Genomic DNA, 22,294 nt, shown 5'->3' on the forward strand with positions numbered 1-22,294 from the left:
ATCTGTGGATTATTGGGTACCCAGTTTGTTCCCTATTATAAATAATGCTATTGATACTGTAAATAGTACTGAAATAAACAGGAGGGTACATGCATTCCTTCTAATTAGTGAATTAGTGGGTTTATTGTGTGTGTGTTATTTGGGTAGAATGCTAGGGGAATAGCTGGACCTCATTTTTAATATTTTCAGGAGCCTTCATATTGTTTTATACAGGAAATGTAGCAGTCTACATTCCGATCTAAGTGTATGATCTTTCCTTTTCACTACACCACTGCCAACATTTGGTCTTTTTGATAGATTCAAGTTGTAATGACAGTTGTCTCTTTAAAAACATGGGAAAATTATATGAAAAAAATGTGTGTGAGTATCTAGATATTATTCAAATATATATCAATATAATGTTAGCACTTGGTTCCTTCATTGTCGGCAGATTTTTAACAGCAGGTACGCTGAATTCCTTAGTCCATGACTTGAACTCACAAGCTTCTGAATCTAAGCAGTCACTGATAAAATCCCCACATTTGCACATCAGTTATTTGAGCAAATTTCTTGACTTTTGTCACCTACTTATCTGTAATCTCCTATTGCCTATGTTTCAGTGTTGCTAAGTACTATAGAAAGATTGATCAATAATATCTCCATTTAGCTTTCTTCTTAATTTTTTTGAAGAAACATTGACTTAGTTTACTTTTGAAGTATTGAAGCAAAATGATGAAATGTATAAACCTGAAAATTTCACAATATCTCATGAATCACACATGTGACCTTTCTTGTGTTTAAAATTTTATATCTCATTCATATTATCTTTGTGATTCTTCTGTTAAATCTTTTGTTAGCTTAAGAGAACAGTACTATTGCCTATGCTACCCTCTCCCAGTATAAATCCACAATAAAATCTATACCTAAATTTTAAGAAAATTCTGTTTTTAAGACCTGAGTCTTAAATGCATGTCCCTTGGAGGTGAGAATTATAGGATGCCTTCTGAAATGAATGATGTGATGATTTCCTACTATTCCATTTCCTCAGTTGCTTATTAATCAAAAAAACCTCAACCTTTTATACCTTCATTAAAATATAGTACATTATTTTCTCATTTTTCTCTTTATTTGTCACCATTCATTATGATATGACTATGGATTTTGAATTTATAAAAAAGAGCCTAAGTTTGTTTGGTTTTTTTTTTTTTTGGCTAATATCATTCTTGAGAGGAAAGCAAAGCAGAAACTTAGTTTATTTTGATGATTGCCAGCATACCTAAAATGCCAACATGGAAGGAACTCCGAAGAAAAATGCTGGTATCTTTCAGATGTTAAAGGGAAATAGGATAACAAAAAGCACAAAAAAGACAGCAAAATCAATAGATGTGCTGATCTATTCACTTTTATTACTGAACTTCAGGGTTTTGAGCTGAATTTCAGCTATTTCACATGTCCCTAGATATAATGAAGGGATGATATAGACTTCAATAAGTTATGGGGTTTATCTCATACATGTGAGTGCCTCATAACTTATTAGCGCCTGAAGCTATAATGACTTATGTTACAGTTCTCATACTGAGCCTCCAAAACTTGTAACTCACCAAAACCTTGGGCAATTTCATTTATTTAATGCCTTTTTAGTATTGAAGCTCTAATCCAGAATTTGTTAATTTTTTTCATAGTTATTGGGTAGTGTCCCCTGTGGTATGTTAAACTCAAAAGGTCACAAGTGCCTATATATTTTGCTGAAGTGAACATTCTCTGCCACAACATCTAAAGAATAATATTTGGGGGTGGCATACTAATACATCATGTCAAGCTGACATTTATATCATGAAGTTTACTGTTTTCTGGTGATATTGCTCATAATATAAGCCTTTGACTTGTTTGCAATCACAAGTTGGTAGGATATAGTGTTCTGTTAAGCATCTCTGGTGGTGGTTTGCAATGAATATGTGACTGCTCTACAAATTTTCAGAGATGTTTTGCCCTTTCATTTTGGTAGGAGTATAGAGAAGATGATAAAAGGCTCTATTCATCAAATGTTGTTTCTGTGGGAGTATCTTCAAATTTTCCTGGTTTCTCTTTTCAGGTGGCCAGATATATATATATGTGGCTCATCATTTTAAACAATAGCCCTGTAGAAAATTGCATTTGTTGTAACTGATTCCAAAAACAAAGTTGTATTAAAAGTGTATTTGTGAACATAATAAAACAAGATTGCTCTTGGTTGAATTTGCCTTTCCACTGTTTTATGGATTTCAGTATGCTTTGCCATAGAATGCAGCAGACAAAAATAATGGAGGTTCGTTAAATGCTAAAGTGCAACCCCCTTGAAAAAGGGGTGCAAAATTACACTCAGAAGAAACTGAAATTTATTTAACCTAGAGAATTAAAGTGTACTTAAAAGAAATATTTTATGGCCCTCCCTGGTGGCGCAGCGGGTTAAAGCACTGCACTAAGAAGCTAAAGCCACTTCCACATGAGTTCGATCCCCACCTGCCCCGGAGGTGACCACATGGTGTGGCAGACCTCTCCTGACCCGCCCGCTGCTCCCTTCAGCAGTGTACTTCGTTGATCTGCCTGTTCTGCTCCCCACTGTCTCTGGTGAAGCCTCTCACCGCCCCTGAGCCTCTGGCCTGTACCCCAGTTCTATATGCACAAATAAATAAATTAAAAAAAAAAGAAATATTTTACTTACAGACAGTTAATGAATATATTATTTTAAAATCTAAAAACAGTGATTCCTTTGAGTAAATATGGGTATTATTTTTTCATTCCTGTCATTAATGGTAATTTTGTGGAGGAGCTTACACGTGTGATTCCAGCTATTGTATACATGACTTAAACATTTCTCTGCATGTAGAATGCATTGCTAGCACCCTTGGTGTATATTCAACAAATGCAGGCTGATTTTACATGCAACTGGAAAAAAAAAAGTATAATTAAAAAGAGTTTCCTGGCTGTGCACAATATGGCATACTCTATTCCAAAGTCAAAAGTAATTATTTTTGGGTTCTCTCCTCTAATGGAATATATATCCAACTTCTCTCTATTCCTGTGAGTAATTGAGAGATGATAGAATTTGTATATTACATTTTTAAAGCACTTACATTTGCTAATTCCAAAAGCAAAAGTCCATTAAAAAAAAAAAGACCTAATTAAAATAAAGTCATTGAAATCTCTGGAGAAAACTAGTTTTTCCCTTAAGAGCTCAGTTGCAATCAAGAAAAGCAGATAAACATCCATGTCATGGAACTTGACAAATCTAATAGTTTCTCTAAAAATTAAAGAATTTTTATAATAGGTAGCATATTTGTAAATAAGCTAAAATTTAGTATACTATCTTCTTTATTGTAGGTGCTTCCTCTTCATCATATTTTTTTTTTTTTGATTTAATGTTTAGTTCTAAATTTTGGTTGATTCATGTTAAAGAGCAACTCATTATATTATAAATGCAACATAGAATTAAATAATTTAATGAGATGCTGACAAACCCAAAAAAGCGATACAGGAAAACATTATAAAGGCAAATGAATAAGGATACTCTCCAGTAAATGCTGAGAACCCAACTACATTAAAAAAAAAATAAAAAAATAAAAAAAAACACAAGGCTGTGTTCACAATAAGGTAAAAAAAAATATATTTTCATACTCCATTGTTCTTTTCCCACTTAAATGAAAAGCTAAACCAAGAAGCTTGCTGAATATTGCCTTGAACCAGCATTTCATTTTACATTTAATAAATCACTTCTAAAGTATTTTCCACTTTTTAGATTTTGTTGACAATTAGGACTTATTATCAAAGAGTACTGCACTCTATTTTGGAATATTGACTTACAAAATTTATATGGAAATTAAGAAAAAAAATTTATGGAGGTACTTTATAAAATTTAATAAAATAGGAAGCAAAATATTTGTAATTTCAGAATTGAAAATCATTAACCTGGAATACTAACACTAGAAAAGATGCCTAAAATAATTAATGACATCAAGATTATAGTCCATCAATAGAAGCTGTGCAATTAGGTGTCCTATATATCTTAGGATTTTTTTTGGGGGGGGGGCTAATAGTACAAAGGGCTTTATTTACTATTATCCTGCAAAAATGTGCAATGATTTATATTTAAAGTTTAGAGGTACCTAGCTAAGACTTTAATGTCTAAGTGATATTTATTTAAGGGCATATGTATGTGTGAGTGTGTACATAAAAAAGCATCAAGGGATACATTGACTATTGTATACATATTTACCTTTCTTCAAGTATTAAATTGAATCTGATATTTGTACTAGTGTAAACCTAATTATGGTATATTTCTTAAAGGTCTTCAAAGCTAAGATTTTTTTTTTCCTGGGAGAATTTTATTAAAGCTGCTATAGGATCAGGAGTACAGAGTAACTTTATTTTTTTTTTTTTCAATTGAGGCAACATTGTTTTGGAATATTGTATATGATTTAGAAGAGAAGGGTCACACTCACTAAGAAGCTTTGTATTTGAATATATCTTGCCATTCCTTTCAATTACCCTAAATTTATTTTTATACTTTGTTTCTAAGGTAGTCCTTTTTAGAAAGTTTGAGGTCCATAATAAGGAAAAAAAGATTGGGGAGATAGAAATACATCCTTTATACAAATAATCATTGCTATAGCTTCATAATTGAACTGATGAGTAGGGATCCTTTTCAACTCTGTTTGTTCAAAAAGCTCTCTCAGCTCTTAAATAATTTAGATTTACAGAGGGAATAATTGAATAGCAGAATGTAGACTGCTACAGCATCTATGAAAAAAAATTGTAATATAATAGTTTATTTTTACATCATTTTGTCCCTTTTTCCATCTCAGTTGTAATTCCTGTGGGCTTTCCGTCACCAAATCACCCATGTGCCATCACCATAGTCCAGTGCACTCCTCCCTCAATCCGTTTTTAATCCCATTCCCCACTCCACCCCCATAAAATATCTCTAGTACATAGTTGTTCATTATTATTTTTCTCCCCTGATCCTTTATACACCTGCTGTGAGTGAAACCATCCGGTATTTTTTTTTTTTTTTCCTTTCTGGCTTAGTTCACTAAGCATGATCTGAAATACTTATTATAGTTTAATGCCTCAGATAAAAACCTTAAACTGAGTACTCTGTAAAGAATAGAAAAATATTTATCATAACTCTGGAGGGCTGAAGTTTATGATCAGGGAGGTAGCATGATCACATGAGAACTTTTCTCCAGGTTAGAAACTTCTTACATTCTCACTAGGTAGGGGCAAGTTAGTTTGTGGGGTCTCTCTTACAGGAATACTGATCCCATTTTTGAGAATTCAATTCTCATGACGTAATCACCCAAACCTCCCTAATACCATCATACTGACCATGGAGTTTAAACATAGGACTTTTTAGGAGACATAACATTTCACACCACAGAAGCTAAGGAATGGAGATTTTCAGAAACTTAATCTCTTGATACCACTTGATAGAAAGAGAGTTTAATATATATCATTTTTTTAGAGTAATCTTAGGGTCATCAAAATTGAAAAGTACGGAGTTTTTCCCCCATATGCTTGAGCCACACATGCAGTCTTTCCCATTATCATTAACAAGTGCAGAGTTACATTTTTATCATTTATGAGATTAATTGACATACCATGATTAGTCAAAGTCCGTAGTTTACCCCAGTTGACATTTGGTGGTGTACATTCTATGGGATTAGGCAAATGTGTAAGGGCATGTTTGTAATGATACAGCATCATAAAAAATAGTTTCACTGCTTCCAACATCCCCTGTATCTGTCCTCCTTCCTCGCTAGCCCCAGACAAACACTGATATTTTTGCAACTTTCATAGTTTCCCTCTCTCAGGATGTTTTGTAATTGAAATCCTACAGTATGTAACCTTTTCATACAAGTTTCTTTTACTTAGTACTATTGATTTTAAGATTCCATGCCATTTCTTGGCTTGATAGTTTGTTAGCTTAAATGTTAGTAAGATCCTATTGTCTGGATATACCATAGCTTATAAATCACTTCCATACATCTTGGTTGCTTCCTAATTTTGGCAATTTTAACAAAGCTACTATAAATATCCGCTTGCAGGTTTTTATGTACATAAAGTTTCCAACTCCTTCAGATGAGTACCAAGAAGTATGGTTGCTGGGTTGTGTGCATGAAGTATATCTACTTTTATGAGAAGCTGATCGAATTGTCTTCTAAAGTGGCTGTACCAATTTGCATTCCCACCAGTAATGAATAGAGTAGTTACTGTTACTCCACAGTCTTGTCAGCATTTATTGCTGCCAGTGTTTCAGGTCTTAACAACTCTAATAAGTTTAGAACGATCTCATTGTTACTTTCAATTTGTATTATTCTGATGAGAAACATTATACAGAAGACAAACAGCTGGCAAACAGTTACATGAAAAAAAGTTCACCATGTCTTAACATCAGGGAAATGCATATCAAACTACAATGAGATAATGCCCTACACCTAAGAGCATTATATATCAAAAATACTGGAAACAATAAGCATTGACATAAGTGTGGGTAAAAGAAGCCCTCTTATACTGTTGGAAAGAATGTACACTAGTGAATATCAAAACAATATGCATTGTACTAGAACCTTAATTTTAGATCTACTCTATAATCCAGCAAACCTAGTCCTAGGTATGTAGCAAAATACAAAAATTATTTTTTTAATTTCCTGTATGTATTCCTTTATTCATTGCAGCACTATGTACAATTATCAAGTTTTATGAACAACCTACTTATCCAGCAAAATATGAGTAGGCTAAGAAGATGTGGTGTATATACACAATGGAATACTAAGCTATATTAAAAAAAAAAAACAACTCCTTTCATGTGTGACAACATAGATGGAACCAGAGGGTATTGTGCTAAGTGAAATTAGTGGTGAGAAGAAAGTGCTGGATAATTTCACCACTTACATGCAAATATTAAAATATTAAATATTAAAAATACTAATATTAAACATATACAAAATAAATATTAAAAACAACAACAACAAAAGGCCCAATGCTATCATAGCAAACCCTTAAAATCTATAGCTGCTTTCCTGTAGAATTTACATTAGGGAGGAGATCACTACTGAAATGAGGCTCTCACTTCACAGAAATCTAAAAATGTTGATTAAATCACTAATTTCTTCACAACAGACCTCATATGGTATATGGGAAATTTTGTGGGTGATGAGCCCTGCTTGAGTCACCTGTTCCATCCTTTTTATAGTAATGTAAGTAAACAAAATTGTCATTAGACGGTTTTGGCTAAATCATTTTTTTTTTTAAGTCTGCACTTTGTTTCTTTCTATGCAATATGTATTTTTAGCTTAGTTTTTGGCAGTTTACTGTAAGCTACATTTGAGGTAATATCTAAGTGATTATAACAAGGCTTATATATACAGATCTTACAAAGTAATATTTTCATATTCTAACATCAAAGAGACTTAGATGGTTTTAATAGTATGTACTTCTGATACAAAATGCTATGACTTGGGTCTTGATTTCCTTTTTCTTTCAGTCATAAAAATGGAAAAAAAATCACCTAAGATCTACCAGTCAGTATATGAAAACTTGAAAATATTGTAATATATTTTCAGGAGAATTTCCCCTGTTTGTTCAATGCATGAGATATCAGTGAACTGTAACTTGCTTTTAAAAAGGATATTTCATACAATGCTAATTCACTATAATGATAGCTTAATGTGTCATTATATAGTTTGGTCTTTATTATATCAAATGTTTACATGCAGTTATACTTTGGGAGAAAGCACATTTATTGCCTAGAAAAAGTATTTGAAACATAATTTACTCTAATTCCAAGGAATGAATAAAGATTGGACAGCTTTCTTTGCTAAAGTTTTTTTTCTTTCTTGTGGCTGACATGGAGTAGTACTTGATTTTTTGAAGGTCAGGTGACAATTACACTAAATATAAACATTCATTCTATTTCATTGCTAAGTGATTTCTACTTTAAATTGCTTCTAAATCTTTTCTCACCCACCTTAAATCCAATATTTATTTTAACCTTGAGCTGCCTAAGACCCTTAATAGGAAGCTTCAAAGCATTTTAAAAATCGTATCCTTTTTAAATCTTTCTCATTTGAATGCAAGTGCCTTGAAAGCTCAAACAGTGTTGGTTGTTCTTATTGAAGTTTATAATGCTTTAGATATTCAAATCAGCTCTATGTCTTCCATTTGTTATGCAAATCTTTAAACTTTATATACTGCATGGTTTATCTACATTAATACAGCTTTCACTAACAGGTCTTACCAGAGCAGACATATACTCTAAAGGTGCACATTTTTAGTGTCTTGAATTACCATAAAATCATAAAAATAGTGTGTATTGCTTTACTCTAATCAGACTCAGTTTTATGTGGTTGTTGAAAGCCCTTTTACATTCCATTCTGTGTCTGGAGGTCTGTGTATAAAACTGATTCAGAAAAAGCAAAGTGAAGACACCTGCTGGCTTATAGCACAAATACTAAAATATCTTAGAGCCTGCTGAAAGGAGAATTGGAACAATATGTCATTACTGAAGGCTCACTTGCAAGTTCTAATGTATTATAATGAAAACAGTATGACAAACCTAATGAGACAGTGAAGATTTGGGTAATTGTTCCTACAATGTATGGTAACTTTTCCAGCCGTTATTGGCAAACATAAAACCTAATGAGATTTTATTAATTTAAATGCAGTACATCTGCAAAACATTTCCTTCCTTGCATTCTCCTCTGATAGTCTTCCTTTCCTCATGGACTTGATCCTTTTAAGTTAATTGTTCTGTATAGTACACTCTCCAAACAAAATACTTGACATAAATTTGAGTCAAACTTTTTTTCTCATTTATTTCTTTAGACTTTGTCCTGAAGCATAATGTTAATACAAGCTTGTGCTGAAAATCAGTCCGCCATTTATTAGATAATGATGCATATGTAATAAACTATTTTGCTAGTTACTAATACTATTATATTATTTTAAAGCCCTAAAAATGACATTTTGTACTTAATTTGTAAAGGGCAGGAATTAATTTACTGTACATTATTGTCATATATTTTAAATTTCTAAAAGTTCAAAATGAACAAGCCATAGTATTTTGGTCATTGATTGTCTCTTATTCAGCCAATGTAGATTTCTTAATTTTAAGTTATTAAATATGATGGGAAATTTCAGTCTACTTCCATGAATTCAAATTCAAGTACATAAGCAATTCTGTATATAAGCAATAGGCATGTTTTCAATTTAAAATAAAATTATTGTCATCAGAATGTTTTAAAAAGCCAATTTTGATATAAAAATTGAGAAAAGGCTAACTTGCTATTGTTCACCTTTAATTCCTTTCTATTTTACCTTAATTCACCTTTCTTCTGTCTTCTTCAAGCTACAGTGTCAAAAACATATAATAGGTGAGATCTTGACTTTGCGGTATTAAGTGAAAAAAACATTTTTTGATGAAGGCAACCATAACACATTGCCAGTTCATGGTAGAGAAGGCAATAGAACTGTCAGGAAGTTCAAAAATTATATTGTCTATGCTAGAATAACTGGAAAGAGATCATATTCACTTCCCCCCTGAGTTTTGCAGGTCATTTTGGATTTACAGTACAACATTTTATTACAGTTTGAAAACTTCATAGAAAACTTAGTTGTCCAGATCATTGCTATCAATTGTTATCTAGTCCATGCAATTAGATATAATTGGATCAAAACAATTTCTGTGTTATTTTTCTAAATTCTTATTAAGAAAAAATAATCTGAGTAATTGCTTTTATATATAATACTTATATAATATATATATGTATTATATAATACTTATAGTGTGTATATATAAGTATTATACAATATATATAATACTTTTTGTGAATAGATATTTCTCATTATAAATGAGGTTTTATGTGTAGAATGCCTTGAATGTTGTGGTTTTTGAGGTCTTGAGTCACAACTGAAAAAAATAGCTAGATTTATGCAAAATAACAAGTATTTTGATGATTAGAGTAATATGTTCTTAAATTTACCTTATGTTCACTTAGGGGAAGTATTTCTTGGAAGGAGTACAAAACAACTCCTGCATAGGAGAGAATGTAAACATATATTTTGCTCCCTCGTTTATTTTATGAGAGGCTATTATACATCTAATTAGTATACTGTTTAGATGAGTATATGATATTATCAATTCACATTAGATTATTTGTTTTAAGGTGATTTGATGGTTGTCTTCATCCTGCTATAATGTAAGACTTCAATGAGGTATCTTTTGCTGTAAGAGGCAGCAAAGATAAATACAAAACAAATGTCCTTATTATTAACTGTATTTTTAATATTGAGATTTTTCTGGAGGAAGTATCATGAACGAGTGATATCTCTGGGTTATTCTAAACTTTGTTTTATAAGTATTGTGTTCATGCTGTTTCATTTATTTTGCAAATATTTTTTTAAGCATATTCAGTACATGTTACTTTCTCCCATTTTATTTAACTGTTGTTCTCCAAAGGAAGAGTGTGGTGAGAATAGGCATGGGAAGTGTGTAATCTCAGAAGTGTGCAATTTTTAATAGAATATGCATAGCCTTATGATTAACAACATTGCAACAAAAGATACATTATTCTTATTTTATATTTATTGCCAGACCTTAAAAATAATCTCCCACAGAAACATCTTTCAAATTGCAGAATTTATAGACATTTAAAAATTGTTCATCTAAGTATTCAGTGTAATTACACACACACAGTGAATAGTCTTAAATTTGATAAATCATGTTTCTTCAGTGAAAACAGTTAAAGTGAGCATGTGCAAAATTCTTTTTTTTTTACTGTACTTAATCAGAGACCACAATTCTTCATTTACAAATCTAATATTATTACAATATATATAAAAGAATGACCATTTGCAATGAGACTTTAAATTTCAAATAAGGATTTTCTAGGAACTTTGGCTTAATTCTCATAAATATATTTAATCCACTCTGTAATTTTGGTGCAATGGAAAGGTAAACCTTTATTTAGATTGATCTTGGTATGAATACCAATATGCAAAAGCTATGGAAACTTTGGCCAAATATTAAAATGTTCCAATACTCCTATAAAATAGAGGTAAGATGTAGAGAGTCACAAATACTTTTGGAATCCATTGAGAGCATCATGTGAAATAACATGCATTACAAGCCAACTGTCAACTGTGGCACATAACAGAGTCTAAATAAATGCTGCCTCCTTCTTTCATTTTAAACTTAGGTTTGCTAATTTAATTGAAACTTTACTGTAAATTAATCTAATTCCACTAATTTACTGCTGTTACATTTACATAGAAATGGACACAGTAACTACCTGCCACTCCCTTACCAGTTTCCATAACCCTCACTCACTCGCTATAAACTGAATAAGTATATTCAATAAAATTTGACTTTTTTGTTATAAAAAGAACAGTAAAATCTTCTCTTTTTTTTTCATTCTCATCTTCCAGCTGCTTTTGTTATCTTCTTAGAAATAAGCTTTATTGCTAAATGCCAAGGAGGGAAATATTGTCTCTCTCTCTCGCTCTCTCACACACACACCACACACACACACACACACACACACACACCACAAGATGAGCAGAGAAGTGATTGCTAATGGATGAAATTAATTTCCGGCCTATTTGTATTTTTAATGGAAATTATGTGGTGACCATCTTTTTCTAACATGAGAGGATTTTCCTTTTGGAAACTGATAAAGAATAGTCAGTAGTAAGCAGTGGCCTACCAAAAGAGGTAGTGGGAGAAGCCATCTGCCCTAATTCAGCTGTAACAGTGTATTGTCAATAGAAAATATAAAAACAATCATAGCACTATCTAAATGTCATCAACACTTTATCATAACCATAAAATACTAATTATAAGCAATTCCAAAAGTAAATTATTTAATTAGGAAAGATTGCACCTCCATACTTCTTAATTAAGGATGACTCCAAATCCATAATCTCAAAATGTCAATATGAAAAGCATTTTTCTGATACCTATTTAGAACAATGAGAGTGATCACTGACCTATAGTGTTACTAAGATACAAAGTGGGTGAATTTTTTTTTTAAGATTTATTTTATTTACATATGCAGAAGTGGGGTACAGGCCAGAGGTGCAGGGGCGGTGAGAGGACTTACCAGAGACAGTGTGGGGGGCACAACAGGTGGACTGATGACGAAGTACACTGCTAAGGGGAAAGCAGGCGGGTCAGGAGAGGTCTGTTGCGCCATGTGGATCACCTCCAGGGTGGGGATGGAACTCACGCGGAAGTGACTTTAGCTTCTTAGTGCTGTGCTTTAACCCGCTGCGCCACTAGGGAGGGCCCGAATGTGTTTATAAAAATATATAAATACGTTTGACACATTTTACAGTGAAAAGTAGCACACATGCTCTTTCTAAGGAGTCATGTGGCTCATATTAGCATAATACCGTCAACTTAATTTGCCAAGGAATACATTTTATACTTTATTTTTGTTAATGTTTAGAATAGCATGCTGGGCATATAGCTATATGTTTAACAAAAATAAACTACCTTCTTCAGCAAAAGAAGACTTCACAGAAGGTGTTGAGGGAGCACTAGATTTTTTTTTTTTTTGTCCATTTACTATGAGACACCACTTCTAATTCATATGCCATTTTATAGTAGTTGAAAAATGTATAATAAATTCATAGATTAAATACCACTCTGACTAAGAATAATCAATCAAAAATGACAGCTGATTGATTTCTTTTGTAAATGAGAATATACTTATTGTTTAATTGATTTCAATATGCTCAAAAGGTGATTTGAAAGTCATATATTCAAAAGAATATTGCTGCTATTTTAGTGAGAATTTTAGAAGTTCAAAAATGTGACTCATTGACTGACTGGAGATCTTTTTTCCCTGTCAAGCAAGGAAATTTATGACCAAGTCACTCATTTTGAACTCACTGTGAATGTAGATAGTAAGAAAAAAAAAACATAAACTCAGTTTAAATCTTAGTTTGTATTTTCACCAGTTTCTTGTCAGTTACTTTGGAGTTTCAATCAAACTATTTCTTTTCAATAAAATATAAAATGCCTCCTATATCATGAAGAAAAATTATCTCCCTGGAGTTTTATGATCACACAATTTAGGTACCATCACAGGCAAAAACCAGAGGCTCCATGAAATAAGAACACTTTAACACAAACATTAAAAAAAGCTAGAATAAGATTCTGATTAAGAATGCAGTTTAATCAAGTTAACAGTGTTGATTTTCTACCTAAAATGATTCAATAGCTTCGGAAGGGGAAAATAATAACTATAGGATATGAGGAATGTATAGCTTTGTATTATTTGCAATAAAGTTATCTAGAAAAATAAGATTATACTGTGGTTTCATGAGAGATGATCTAGAAAAACAGTTCTGCATTGCCTTCATGATATCTGACGAGGCTTGTTACCTATATATACTATTTTTTAAATTCTAAAATGTTTGTTTATATGGTCATCTAAAGTATCAGGTTGCACACTAAAAAATTTCTATCGCCAATTTGGGAATTTTAAATGTTAGTTGGTTATTTAAGTGGTATATGGTAGGGACTTATGGTGTGTTTGGTGATGGGTGTGGTGTGATGACGAAAATCTGAGCAGGTATGTTCCTAAATCGCAAATCATATACAGTGTTGTAAACCAATGTTACCTCAGTAAAAAGAAAAAAAAAAGGCATTTGTGAAGATAATTAAGCTAAAACCTAATGGTTTGAAAACATATTTTTACATACTTTTCACTGACTTTGAAGGTATATTTTCTTCATATTAACAAACTAGATCTAGACAAAAGTCTTAAATATTTTTCTTATTCTGATAAAGGTCTTAAAGGTTGTTGTTATTTACATATGTTTTATTTTTACAAGTGACTGACTTTGCTTAGGATTTTTTGCAACAGAATTGCAGGAAGGAAATGTAAATAATTTTTAATCTTAAACTTCTTGCTTCAGATCCAGTAGAAACTTGAGTGTGGGCATATTAAAATTTAGTGGAAGGAACATACTATAGAGTTTGAGATGTATTGAATGTGTAGTTCTATATTTGGCTCATTGTACTTTGACACTATTCTAATTATCTGCTCTACCTTGTTTCCCCAGTGGCAAGGAGAGCTAACAATAATTTTTGCAATGTTACGATACATAAGAAATATGATTAGTGTTCAGCATTTCTAGTCATATTACTTCTTTCCCTTTTCTCTTACCTAGCCTAAAACTATTTGATACTTTAAACAGAAAATTGGGTTTCAATTTATAATCCTTAAACTCATTATGTCTCTCTTGTGTCTACATAATCATCTCTTCTCGCATCTTCATTTCTTTGAGCATATTCGGGGCTCTGTGACTTTCTGATCTGTGCCTACAGATCGTAGCTCAGAGCTTTGCCCTGATGTCTAGTGCAATTCTGTTCCCATATACTAAATATAAAACTTCATTTTATAAAAGGTTTTTCAAATGAAACAATGTGAATTGTTATTTTATAAAAGAAAATGGGCTGATTTGTCTAGATCATGAAACAGGTGTGCAGCAGATCTCAAATTCAAACCAGTACTTGTTTTGTGTTTCTACTATTTTCTCACATAGCTGATACCTTTAATATGATTTGTCTCTGTAGTATGCTAAAGTCATTTAAGAGAATGCAGTCATTTAAGAATGAATTCTAACTCACATAGAGTATCTGTCCATCTGGCATAACAACCCCAACTATCATTTAATGATGGTGCAAAGTTGTCAGTTCTAATATAAATAGGTAATTCTGGATTTGAAAAAATCTGGGAAATTATAGATATGATTTTCAGTTGTAGTTCTCTTACTAGTGATCTCTACCCTACCATTAGCTAAATATTTACTTCTTTATAAATTTAATACAGACTGGTACTTTATTACAAAAATAACACATCATCATTAGATATAAACAGATGCACTCACAAATATGTCTTTTGGAATCTTTCATATATACACTTTCAAACTGAAAATTACAGTGGGGATATCAAACTTCCTTTCTCATACAACCAAATATGAGTTAAACCATTTTAGTGTGTCTAATATTTTATTTCATGAATACATTAGCACAAATAAAATACAAATTATGTGTATATGTCTTATACATATGTACACATTACACACATACATATGTATTAGATACCTATATGTGACAAGTTTTATTATAAAATTTGTTTATTTTCAGATTTTATCTACCAGAAATTATAAATTCCCCTATAGATAAACTAACCAATATGTAAACATTTCTGAATATATATGATTTTTATCCTTGTGATAAAACATTGGCAGGGAAATTTCTGTATAGTGTTATATAATGATTTTAACACATAATATGCTGTTAACATACTGTCTAAAAGAATATGCTAATTCATAATTCCTTTTTTGTCTAGTTAATTTACCACTCGTATGTTATGTATTTCTTTGTCACTATCTACATTATGGAAACCAATCATCATACTCAAACTTTATATAATAATAGTTGTTTTTTTATTTATAAAGGAAATATGCAGAGGATATCATGGGAATAATTTAGAAAACTGATAGTTAACTATTGCTAATTGATAACTATATATTTCTTAATTTAAAAGTTACTTTTTAAAATAATAGGGTTAATGTTCTTATTATTCAGTCTACAAAATGGTAACATTATCGGCTAGGTGCCTGGGTATTTGGGAGAAAATACTGAAATAGTGAATGAATCCCATCTCTACTTAACTCTCCACATAATGAGTCACACAGCTCTCTGAAAGGACATTCCTAGATGAATATGATGGATTGCTTTATTAAGTACTTTGTTAGCTTATTGCTATTATTATTGTTATATTTGAAATGGTGATAATTACTTTACATATTGAATTTAAGGCATGTGTTATGAAAAACACTGTAACATACTAATCTATATGCTCACAAAATTAGTTTTAGTTGCCTTATCAAGTAGTAATCAGACATTTAACTTAAAGCTGTAGCATAAACAAACCCATAAATAATTAAAACATACCCAATGGTATACAAAATCATTTCTCCAAATTGATAATGTCTGTCCTTATGATCAGAGCCAGGATCCCTGTTCACATATGCCAATTGATTGCTTGCCAGCTTTCTTTCTCTTTGCCAACCTGAAAACTTCCCAATAGATTTCCCATCAGCACACAATAAGAAAGTTTAATTATTATATCTTTTAAAATAAAAATGGAAAATCAAAACAAAAATTTCAGCATGTGTGTCTGTCTATCTGTCTATATTTACCGGTGTCTGTCTATCTACCTGTCTGTCTGTCTGTCTGTCTGTCTATTGATCACTCTATGTCAGTGAATTATCATCTAACCTCTTACTATACTAAACTATCCAAGTAAATGTACTTTCTTCACTTGAACTGTAATATTTCCTCTAAAGCCATCTTTAGATAAACCTTTCAGAGTCCACTATTAACATAAATTGGTAGAATTTCAGTCATGGGAAAGTTGATAGATGAACAACTTCAATGTTTGGTCCAAAGTCAGCTATAAAATATTGCCATCTGTGTGAAAATTAGCTTCAGTTAAGTGATGCCTGAAAAGAATTCATTTGGTTTTTAGACAAGTCAAATGACTGAGCACATTTCATATACTGGGTAAAATAAATGTGATTTTATATATTTGCCCAAATTTCTTACTTTTAGATAATAACAGATATAGCTGTACATCATGATTTGCAATTCATCTATCTCTTTAAATCTAGAAAAAAAAAGGCTTCTTTTATAAACCAAGAAGAACATGGCCTAGAATAAGTCTTAGTCTTTGATTTATATATTCCCAATTCCTTCAGTAGTTTTGAAGTCATGTGAGTTTCAGGAATTTATTTTTTTATTTGATCTTTTATGTAGTCAGTAAATGTGCAACATAGGTTTATTTTTTAAGATTATTTCAGGAAATAAGAGTAGCAGAACTCTTTAGTAGTATTTTGGACATAATTTGTCACTCTCTAAAGTATAGCAGCATGAATGGTTGTATAGTGAGAACATAAGAAAAATTTATCTAAAGATCAAAACTTATTTTCAAAACTGATATTTTATTAGGATTCAGACACTGCTTGAAATGACAAACTTTTTATTAATATCAAATAGTATTAGCTAGTATTTTCTACATCAGATATTAATAGTCTACAATAAGGAATACATGGAAATTAAGAGACAAGATCAATTATCTTCCTAAAATAAATTATTATTAATGTCAAATAGAATCATCATTCTGTTTATCACACTGTTCAGATGACTTAGAGATCCAAAACTATTATTCCTCTGATACCAGACTCTGAAACCATCTGACATTCAACTCATTCACCTATTTATCACATAAGGGTTTTAGGATTAAATTTTGACTTGACCAAACATTTTGTAAATTTGATTTTACCACATTTTCCATTACAAAATCTATTCTTTCTGTAAAATAATGAATAAAAAAGAATAATGTGACTAGTGAATCTTATCTGTGAATGTAATATTACCCAGTCAGAAAATAATGAATGTTTTGATAATACTCCCTACTTGAGTAACATGCAAACATATGTGAATTATCATACACCCAAATATATTTTTAGAACCTTTCCCCTGGAATAATTTTAAAGCTAAGATATCCCTCCCATTCTCATCAGAAAATTAAAAAGAGGTATTTCAAAAATTGTATATTGAAAAGTTTCACAGTAAAAGAAGAAACTGAAAGCATATTTATGGAAATTGACCCCTAGACAGGGTATATAATTTGACAGGGTTCAGACACTAATGTTAATAAATGATAGAATAGAAATCCAATGCAGAATGTATAATCCCAAATCTGATAATTTTTCTGTGATAACACATATAAAGATTTAGTCTCAAAATAAAGAGAAAACAGATATTCTTATAAAAAAATCAGTCTGGATACGATAGCACAAAAGTCTTGTATTTAACTTAGTGTTAAATTTAAAGAAATACAAAGAATGGAAAGAAGTCAAATATTTTATTGCTATGTAATGAACAAAATTGAAGACATGACAATGAACAGGCAACTTTACAAATCATTGCAAGAATAAAAAAAGGAATAAAGTGTAATTTAGATATTAAAAGTAGGAAAGGGTATCAAGTGGTTGTGTCTATGGGTTTCAAGAACAAACTAAAAATAATAAACAGATAATTCTGAAAAACCAACTGAATACTAAAAAAATTAATAAATTGTCACTAACATTGAATTTTTGCCTTAAGAAAATAATTTATATTTTTTAGAGATATATACTGAAATATTTACTGAAAATTTTCTGATTTACAGAACTAAAAGATAATCTGTTGATAAGACAGGTGGTTAATGGGAGAGGATCTAGATAAAGTAAGATTACTATTAAATAATGGATAACTCAAAAGCCCTTATACAATTCTGTCTACTTTCTATTTGAACATTTTAATAATATGCTAATGATGTTTTAGAGTACCTTTATTTATAGAAGCATTAGAAAACCATTTGTTTCAAAAAATGTGTCAGTGCCATGAGCTAACAGTGGAAGCCATGAAGCCACATTTTTACATTTTTACAATTAGGTAAAATTTATTGAAGAATACTTCTTAAGTTACATTATGTTTCTATCTACCATGTTGCATATATTTTAGCAACATATAATCAAAGTAAAAAGGCAACTTCAAAACTGTTTTAAACAATGAGAACATTTCCATTAATAAGAACTTTATATCAGAGACACAGAGTCACAGTCTTTTTTGGTTTGGTGGGGGGTGTCAGATATTCAGTCTGCATTTTCTATTATTAGAATGAATGTCAACACAGAGAAAAGGATGTTCATGCTGTCACAGGGTGTATACTTAGACTACATCTGAACATTATTTTTCAGGAAGGAGTGCTCAATGATTTGATCACTTGTCAGAACATCTCACTGAAAGATCTTGCAAAGCCTTCAGTTTTCTTTTCTTTTCCATCTGGAAAAAAAGAACAAAGGGCCCTGTTCTTCAGTGTAGTATATTGAAATCCATGCATTTTCTAGAAATCCTTTTGAATACCAGGTACTATATGGGATTTTCTTTACTTTTCCTCGACCTCCATACTTTCAGCATCACTTTTATTATTGAGACAATACATAGGTTTAATCCAATTTGTTCAGATTTGGGGGAAGGGGGTTTTCAGGTAACTATATAATTATATGGTTAAAGTTATTAAAAAGAGCTCTGCAACCAAGTTATATAGTAGATAATGCTGATGAATATGTTGTGGAGACTATTTTTAAGCAGATGGTGTCCACAGTGGTATATCTGCAATTTCTCCTTAAAGCACCTTCTGTCATTAAATGAGCCATACTGTAGCTGAAAGTGAAGCTCAAAACATGCTACCTCTGAAAAAGATGTCACAGTGTGATAACTGTTCCCACTTCATAGGAATGTTGGGTAAACAAATGGGATAATGGATGTAAAACTCCTTTGAGCATTTCAGAGTAAGGTCAAAACGAGTCCCTGTACTGATTGCAATTTGGGAGATGTATATGATTACAGATATGATTAATTATAGTATGAAAAAGTAACATTTTTTGTAGTCTGATAAATTTACTGCCAAACTATACTCACAATTTCTATGTGAATAATGCACAAATACTTTCTTGTGCTGATTGTTTCAATTCATACATGATATCTTTTATTGAATAAAATATAACATTGTATATTTGCATAGCCCTGGGAAATATCAGCTGGAATAAATTTGGAGATGCAGTTGTAACTAATCCCTTTTAGATTCATTACCACAAAGTTCTAAATGGATATGCTTCTTTAACAGACAGGTAATACAGGGCAACAGGCAATCCAATTCTCAATAATTTGATTACATACAGAATGAGACTGTTGAGTAAGAAAATAGTATGTTTACCAGAATTCTTAAGTAAGTTGTAAAGGGTCAGTTTTGGGTGATAAGTTATGTATATAACAAATCTACTATATTTATCAATTCAAACATATAATGAGTGTCTTAAGAAGCCAAATGCTTACCTTAGACCAAATGGTAAAAAATGTAGCATTTCATTTTATCTTTACAACTCTGTCTTTCCTCAAGGCTATTTTTATAAGTATTTTTTTTTAACATTTCCTCTTTGTTACAAACTTCTCGCTACTATTAATTCCTATTCTTATCACCTTACAAAAAAAATAAAGCAAAATTTAAAAAGCATTTGTGAAACTTTCTCACACTAGTATGAAATTTATGGATTGCATTCATGGAAGATTAAATATTAAATATGTTACATACCTTAAACTTGTTACCCTGGAACAGTGGTTAGATTTTCCTAGTATATCACTGAAGTTTAATCACTACATAGGGTAAAATGAATAGAACTAAGGGTAAAATTGAGTACATATTAGAAGCTATAATTACCTCACCCTTGAGACATAATTTTTGCCTATTTTTTTCTGTAAGGATTTTCAGAATGTTAGGGTTCACTGGGTTTCCATCATAATGACTAGGAGACAGAAAAAAAAAAAAAACAGCAGGATATATTTTGAAATTTCAAAATACCAAGTTTGGTGTTGAATTCATAAAAGCTTCCAGATGGGCAAACATTTTATTCTGTTTTAAAAACATTATATACAATGGCATTGGATAACTTAATAGCCATTTCAAGATAAATTTGGACTGCTTACAATTCTAATAGAAAATTATTTTGAATTTCCAATTTCAGTTCCAAAGATCTAAGCAACTAAATAAGATGCTAGAACTTCTAAATATAGAAAATAAAAACCCCTTTATGCTCACTGTCACCTTCTTACTAAAACAGAACTTTGAGGTTTTCCATGGATAGGAATCTTGTGAGATATAGTGTGCTTACCAAGGATTATGAGTAAAAAAAAAAAAAAATGGGTAAGAGTAACTAACTTTTTGTCTTGACTTTAGTGCTCCTCCTATAATGCTACTCAATGGTGTTTAAACATTTCCATGTGTATGTGTGTGAGATGGGAAGAAGAGGCTTTCTTTTGTCCCATTGTATTTTTAAAAATGGAAAAGCCTTTAGAACTAAACTGAAGTAAAATTTCCACCACACCCAGTTCATTGTCCCTGTTCCTCAGGTCCATTGCTCTGAATTTAATCCCTAAACTTTTTTTTTTATGTATTTATTTTATAGCAGTTTATTTTTACATCATTTTTTTTTATTTTAATTTTTTTTTTAAAGATTTATTTATTTGTGCATACAGAACTGGGGTACAGGCCAGAGGCTCAGGGGCGGTGAGAGGCTTCACCAGAGACAGAGTGGGGAACAGAACAGGCAGATCAACGAAGTACACTGCTGAGGGGAGCAGCGGGCGGGTCAGGAGAGGTCTGCCACGCCATGTGGTCTCCTCCGGGGCAGGCGGGAATCGAACTCATGCGGAAGCGGCTTTAGATTCTCAGTGCTGTGCTTTAACCCACTGCGCCACCAGGGAGGGCCTATTTTTACATCATTTTGTACATTTTTTTTTTTTTTTTTTTTTTTTACATCTCAGTTGTAATCCCCGCGGGTTTCCCATCACCATGTCACCCGTGTGCCATCACCAAAATCTCGTGCACTTCCCTTCCTTCCCATCCCCCGCCCCGTTTTTGAGCCCATTCCCCACTCCACTCCCACAAAATGTCTCTGGTATATGGAAACTTCGTACTTTTAATATGCATACATTAGTGGGAAGAGTAGGTCTTGCTGAGGGGTGAGCATAGACAAGTCCATGCTAAATTTGGACATTTATGAAAAGTGAATATGGAAAGATTTTATCTCGGTACCTGTAGGGAAACAAACATAAGAAGATCTTTAGACCAGTACTATTGAGCTTTTAGTAGCACAAAACAGTGAAAAGAAAATACAAGAAAAATTTTAAAATCTAAAGCCTGTACCAGGCACCAGAAGAAGGACAATTATCATACTTTACTGTGTCAAAGGAAAGTGTTGTGTTTGATCCAACCTTTTCAATAAATGAAGGTGAGCAAATATGGAATTTTTTTCCCATCTTTTCAGATTGCATCTTCCATATTTTCTAGCAAAAAATAATGCTTTCTTATTGTGTAAACACTGATATCTCTAGCTATTTTATACTAACTTGGTTTGAAATGCAATTGTGACATTACCTAATGTAATTAGCATTTTTATTTTGGTCATTTACCACACTCCTTCATGCCACTTTAGTATCAATACCAATACATTCATGATTTTAAAGTGTAAAATCAACATTCAAATAAGATTCTCTTTATTTAAATAGACTTATTAGAAATTTAAAGCAGATGAAGATGATTTCAGTGAAATGAATAAATAATTAAGGCAAATCTGTATACTTGTCAGAAACTCC

Source organism: Condylura cristata, unplaced genomic scaffold (genome assembly GCF_000260355.1).
Source record: "Condylura cristata isolate star-nosed mole 26May11 unplaced genomic scaffold, ConCri1.0 scaffold00010, whole genome shotgun sequence".
NCBI classification, from domain to species: Eukaryota; Metazoa; Chordata; class Mammalia; order Eulipotyphla; family Talpidae; genus Condylura; species Condylura cristata.